Source organism: Camellia sinensis, chromosome 15, assembly GCF_055761805.1.
Source record: "Camellia sinensis isolate YWXY chromosome 15, ASM5576180v1, whole genome shotgun sequence".
Taxonomy (NCBI): domain Eukaryota; kingdom Viridiplantae; phylum Streptophyta; class Magnoliopsida; order Ericales; family Theaceae; genus Camellia; species Camellia sinensis.
Window position 1 is genome coordinate 132,165,549 of NC_138975.1, and position 6,930 is coordinate 132,172,478.

Consider the following 6,930-nt stretch of genomic DNA (forward strand, 5'->3'; position numbering starts at 1 on the left):
CCAAACATCGCTTTTGTTCGTTCTATCAAATTACATATATGTTCTCTTCTGTTGCATAGAACATGCGTTTTCACATATACTTATGTTGCACACGTGCCCTGCATCGTTCATGATTTATGTATAGAATATGCTTTCAATTTTGCATAGAATATGCTCTTGTTGCTTGCATAGAACATAATTTCAATTCACATCATACGTCAGTTGTCTATCTTGCATGGAACATACGTTGTCATTGTATTGATTTGTAATCTTGTTCACTTTGTGCATGTATCGCACTTGTTCCCCTCGTGCATCTATCGCACACTTTCATTATATTGTGCATTTGTTGTACAATCTCATACTTTTTGCCTTTATCTCAAGAAGCGTGAAACGCGATCCTGAGCGGTTTTTCTCTTATCTCAAGATGCGTGAAACGTGACCCTGAGCGGTTTTTTATCTCAAGACGCGTGAAATGTGACCCCAAGCGGTTTCTCTCCTCTTCTCACGATTTTAACGTGATTAGAGTATCTTAGGACGCGTGAAATGCGACCTTGAGCGATTTTTATCTCGGGACACGTGAAACGCGACCCTGAGCGGTTTTTTTCCTCTTCTCACGATTTCAGTGTGATTAAAGTATCTCAGGATGCGTGAAACGCGACACTGAGCGGTTTTTTTATCTTGCGACGCATGAAACACAACCCCGAGCAGTTTTTTTTCATCTTCTCACGATTTCAGCGTGATTAAAGTATCTTAGGACGCATAAAATGTGACCCTGAGCGGTTTTTTTTTATCTTGGGACACGTGAAACGCGACCCTGAGCGGTTTCTCTTCCCTTCTCGCTATTTCAATGTGATTAGAGTATGTCGGGACACATGAAACGCGACCCTGAGTGGTTTCTCTTCCCTTCTCGCTATTTCAATGTGATTAGAGTATCTCGGGACGCATGAAACGCGACCCTGAACGGTGTTTTTCTCTCCTCTTTTCATGGTTTCGGCATGGTTAGAGTGTGTGTTTTGCTTTTCCACGTGAAACTTATTTTGGTTTAAGCTTAAGACTCATTCATATGTTGTTAATTTGTTATTGCGTATCACAATTGATTGCAACTGTTATTGATTGCATCTATTATTGCTTAGTGCATCATCTTGCATGATCATGAATTTTCAAAATAGCCGGCTTTGCGAAGCGTGTGAGTCCAGCTTTCAAAGTATATTTTTTATACATATCATTTGCATCCTACCCCAAGAACTACACTGGTTTGATTCCCTGCAAAGAGATACATTTGCAGCTTGCGAGCTCAACCAATTTTCTGTATGTCTTGATTGTTTGCCCAAGTCTTACGGCCTTGTCAAAATGGGTCGTTTTCGGGCTTTGACATTCACTCACGTCATGTCATGACTTCGAGTTCTGTTAAAGAGGGGTAACTTTAGACACCCCATTTTTGACCGCCCTTAAGACTTGGGCACCACTGGTTGATCACTCAATGATAAATCTGTACGCTCGTCGAATGCTTGACTTCCTCAGTAGGAAACCTTAGTTTTGAACCTTCAAACCTTGTGCCTTGTTTTGGACCAAAACAGTGGTTTTTCAAGCCTGTGCCTCCAGTGCCTTGAGGAGTGAGAAAATATTTTTGGAAGAGCAAAATTCTCTCTCTCTCTTGCAACTTACATAGCCTTTGCTCAAACTCTCTAAACCAAACCTAGAGAGTTTCTTGCTGAGGTGATTTGGGATTGAATTTTAGCTCTTAAGGCACTTGAGAGTTTGAATTTGGTGGTTTGTAACTCAAGGGTTCATTCCTCTTCAAGAGGTATACCTTCTAGTGCTTTTTGTACCATCTTTCACAACTTGCTTCCCATCATTTCTTGCTGTTTGTTACCTGTGTTTTTGGGCTGAAACTTGTGGTTTAAGGCCATTAAAGGTAGAGGGGTTGATAACCCTTCTTTAAACTTTGCTTCTAAGGCCTTTGCCCTTGTGTTGCCCACCTTTTTTATCAATTTGTTTTTGAGCTTTTTACCACTGATTTTGTCACGCCCCAGAATTTAGACAATTAAATATTAAATTAAGACTAAACCCCAATCAATATATTATCATCCAAATCCTAGGGGTGAAACAAAATCTAAACTTTCATGTCTCCAAAGGGTTTAAGTAAATTTCCATCCTCAAAAGATTATAAGGGATTTAAAAAAAAAACTAACCAAATCATCCACCATAATTTTATAACTAACCAAATACCTCAAACATTAAAGTATCAATAACTAGTCAAAACAACTTAAATAATGTAAAGTTACAAACCATGCCAAATTATCAAAATACTAAGGTCATAAAAAAAATAATAAATATATAAACTAATATCAACCCTAAGCTCAAGAAAATAAAAGAAGTCCAAACGACATGTCCAACAACTATAGTTATTTCTCGTACCACTGTAGCCCCAACTAATCCTGCAAAGGAAGCTCAGCTACGTTCAAATAGAACACACCCGAGTTGCCAAGAGACAAAACGAGTCGGTATACAGGTATACTGGTATGAGTACAAGATTTAACATCCATGTATCCACCAGACACAAACAAAAATACATTTAATTCTTGTTACGGGACAAGACAAGTAGTTCCATCCGCACCGAGATGAATGGGTAGTTTCCCGAGATATGGTGGCATTTAGTTTTTTTCCCATACACAACGAAATATAAATTGAGTATAAAATAAACAAAATAAAAATAAAAATATGGTGGGTCAGCCTTGCATAAAAAGTTAGTAAGACCCACCATTCTACAAAAAATAAATTTAGTATAATTTAATCATAAGTAACTTACTGAAGAAGTATAAAAATGCACTGTTTCATGCTTAAATAATTCGAATTGACCAAAACTCAAAAAACAAAAGTTGTACAGAATCAAATTTTCTAAAAGAATACGCTAACGAATTTAGTAGAAATTGAACAGGTTGAGAGAAAAACTTGATAGAAGAACCTAGACAGAATTCAAACGAAAAATCTGAAGTTGAAAATGAAAAGAAACTACCCTAAGATGATTTTTTCGAAAAAGTTCAAAACATAAAAAGTGTTCAGAATAATTTTTTACTTCATTTTACACGAAATCAATAAAAATGAGCTCGTTTTGTGGGTTGAAACAGCCTCTAAAATCGCCATTGCTAAAATGAATAAAAACTACTATAACCAAGATCATCCAATTACAAGTTCTAATCGATCTTTTTAGTACAAAGTTAAAATATAAAACTTGTCTAGAATTACGTATACATGCCTCTGCTCAAATTTCATAATTTATCGAGGTCGTTTACTATTTTCAACATGTACAAATCAAAAAAATTAACACTATACTAATAAACCCATAATTAAATTCTTTGTACCTTAACTCCACCACTTCGGCTCTTCACTTCCGGCCTGCACATATATCCCATGTGCCTCCCATATGCCTAACATCGCTCCGAAGCCAAACTTGCAAGGGAATATCGTCTTGAGTTTGACCCACACTCCCTGGATGGTTAGCATATACGTACGCATGTAAATCAAAGCACTCGTCTACTTATGAGAACAAGGCAACAATATATATATACACAATCTCTCTTCTACTCATGAGAACAAACATAACAATACCAAGCCTAAGGCATTTAAATAAATCTCATAATCCTCACTTTTTTTTTATACACTCTTTCTCACCAACACTCAAATAAAACAACAATCCATGGAGTCATGGTGGAGTATAAGGAATTTATCTATGGGTTCTAAGTTTATTTTAATTTCATAGAACCATGAGTAATTACAACCATAAAATAAATCCATATAAAAACCCTAAACATGACATACACAACTAATCAAATAATTGAAATCAATCTATCATTTACATGCAAATACAAAATCAAACCAACATCAAATAAATAAAAATAAATAAATAAAAACAACGAATTAAACATAAATCAAGGGAAATGGGTTTTGCACTCACAATATTTTTTTCGAAGGTCAAAGACTTACTTGAAGAATTAATAAAACCCCAAAATAAAACCCTAACCTTTTCTTTCAACGCCTCTCTCTCTCCCGCCGTCTCTCTTACACACACACAGCCGCAAGACCCTCTCTTTTTCTTGATTACTCTCTCTCTCTCTCTCTCTCTCTCTCTCTCTCTCTCTCTCTCTCTCTCTCTCGGCTTGCACAACCGCCGCACACAACACCTCTCTTTTTGGTTTTGTTTTGTTTTTTTTTGTTTTTGCTTTTCTTTTATCTTAGTGACAGCCTCCTTATAACATAATTGACATTATATAATATTATACTATACAAATTCAACACAAATTCAACATATATAAATATACTTTACAAAATCAATACATATAACACTTTTTTTTATGTATATATAAATATATAATATAAGATTAATATATATAACACCTTTTATATATATATAAAAATATAAATATATATAAATATTCAAATTAATTATATATAATTAAATGCCATATTAAACTAATTAAATATCACATTAAATTAACTAAACAACACATTAAATTCTCATGTAATCACGCAATTAATAAAATCAAAAATAAAATAAAGTAATAATAAATAAATAATGACCTATGAAAAATTATGGTCGCTACGGATTTTCAAAGGTTTTTTTCATAGGTAAAAATCATGTTTTGAAGTCCCAAAAGTGAAGGGGTTGTCTCCCCTCCTTGTGCTTGTGTGCTAGTTTTAATACCTTAATATTTTGGCTAGTTGTTTTAGTTATTTTTTGTCTTAATTCCAGCACTTTTTTGGATTGTTTTAGGACTATTTTTATGAGTTAGCTTCATTCATGCTTTGTATAGTATGCTTGTAGTGTAACGGTCTTCATAGGCTTGGTGGTTTAGGCCTTAGACACCAACCTATTTGAGTTGATAGTGTTTATTTCTTGCTTTCTATACTTGTATTTATCTCTAATCACCTCTGCAACCTCCCTCATTTCTTAGCTTTTTTTTGCTTTGAAAGTTGTTTCAAACTAGTTGTTTGTTTAAAGCTTGAGATAGAGGTATTGTGCTTAATGGTTTAATCCCTTTGGGGGTTCATTACCAACGACATGGTGTCTCTCTCATACCTAAAACAACTCTTTGTTTGGTGCTCCTTTCCATTAGAGGACTTAAAGCTCATTTTTGGACTTAATGAATGAAGGAATGGATGGTAATTGGAATGAAGTAATAAAATTGGGACAAAAAGTGATGCAAGATAATAAAGTAATTTGGGGTTTAATCGGACGTTAATTGAACTCATTGAGTCTTGAGTCGTTTCATACTTGTTAATGATGTAAACGGTTCAAGAATCAATGTCAACCCCTTCCCTTGATCAACCATGATAGGGAGGAGGTTTTGTTGGTCTTTTATTATGCATTTATTGAAATTGTGTCCCTTGGTTCATAAGTCGTCACGCAATGAAATTGCGTTGATTGATGGCTTGTGAACCAAACCTACCACTCCTTTGACCTGTTTGCTGATAAGGAGAGGCAGGGTAGACAAACATCCCTTGAGAATACTCTGGTTTGTGCTCTGTTTGTCCTCTATTGCTGTAGGAAAAAACCAACATCAATGGCCGGCAGGCCACTTTTTCTGGATGACAACCCACTATTAGTGGCTTGCCGGCTACTACTTCTGGGTTACCGGCCACTTTTTCAAGGCAGGCAATGTCCTTTTTCCAAGAAAGCAGAGCAGTGTAGAAGCTGAGGAGAAAAACAATGTAATTTTTTAACTGTGCAACAGAGATATTCTGGCAGCAAAACAGTGGGCTTTTTCGGGTGGAAATCTATGCGCATGCATAAGCATTCCTCACTTCCCAAGGCTGATTAGTTAGAGTAGTTAGTTACTTAGCTTAGTTATTTCTTTGGTTGTATCCATATTGTTAATTTGTAATTAATTAATTAAGTAGTTCCAATTTGTAATAATTAGGCCCCGTTTGGGGACTTACCTTTTTAGCCAAAAAGTCAAAAAGTTACCTTTTTAGCCAAAAAGCCAACAACTCATACCAAAAAGTCAAAGATTCTCTTTTCTCTCTACTTTTTGCACATCTTTTCGTAATTAGCCAAAAAGTCATCCCGAACATATAAGTTTTTTTTACCTACTTTTTTAGCCAAATAGCCAAAAAGTTACTAAATTAGCCTATTCCCAAACGAGGCCTTAGCTAGAATAGTTAATTAATTGTTTGGCTAGCATAGTTACTTTGTTTAATTTAGTTTGTAATCGTTAATTAATTAAGTAATTAGCTTAGCTAGTCCATTCATTCAGGCCCTTTTGTGCGTGGGCCAAGCTTGTAATAATGTGTATGTCTTCCAACCCCGCGTCTTTCTCCTTTTTATTTATTTGCTTACGATGGATAGAATAGAACATAATCTTTCTTTTAGCATACTCCATGTTTGCATCCACTTGTCTTGCGTGCTGCATGCATCGAGGCTCGGTTCATCATTCTAACAATGCATTGTCATTTAAATACTTCTTTGAAAAATGTACTTAAACTGCATGCTATCAAATTGACTCACATGACATAATTAGTAGCCGAGCCTATCAGTTACATATCGCATGTGTTGCATTAGTCATGTTACATTAGTTAGGAGCATGCACGTTTTCTAACTCTTTGTTTCTTTTGGCTCGCCTCGGAGTGTTAGGTGAACATTTTTGTGCTTTAGCATATTGCATAAGTGTGATTGCTGCCATGTCTAGTATGCTTGCCATGAGGCTAATTGCTTAATTGATGAATTGCTTGAATGCCTACGAATGAAGGCTAATTGCTTGAATTGGAACAATTTGAGTAATGTATATATGCGATCACTTTTTTGAGTGGTACATATTCAAACACTTTTCAAAACAAACATGAATCAAAGTGTTTCAATTTTTTCAAATTAGTCTATACTTGTGTGCAACACATAGTAAAGTAGCCTAATAATCAGAACAAGAGCATATAATATAAATAAGATTCACATCATGA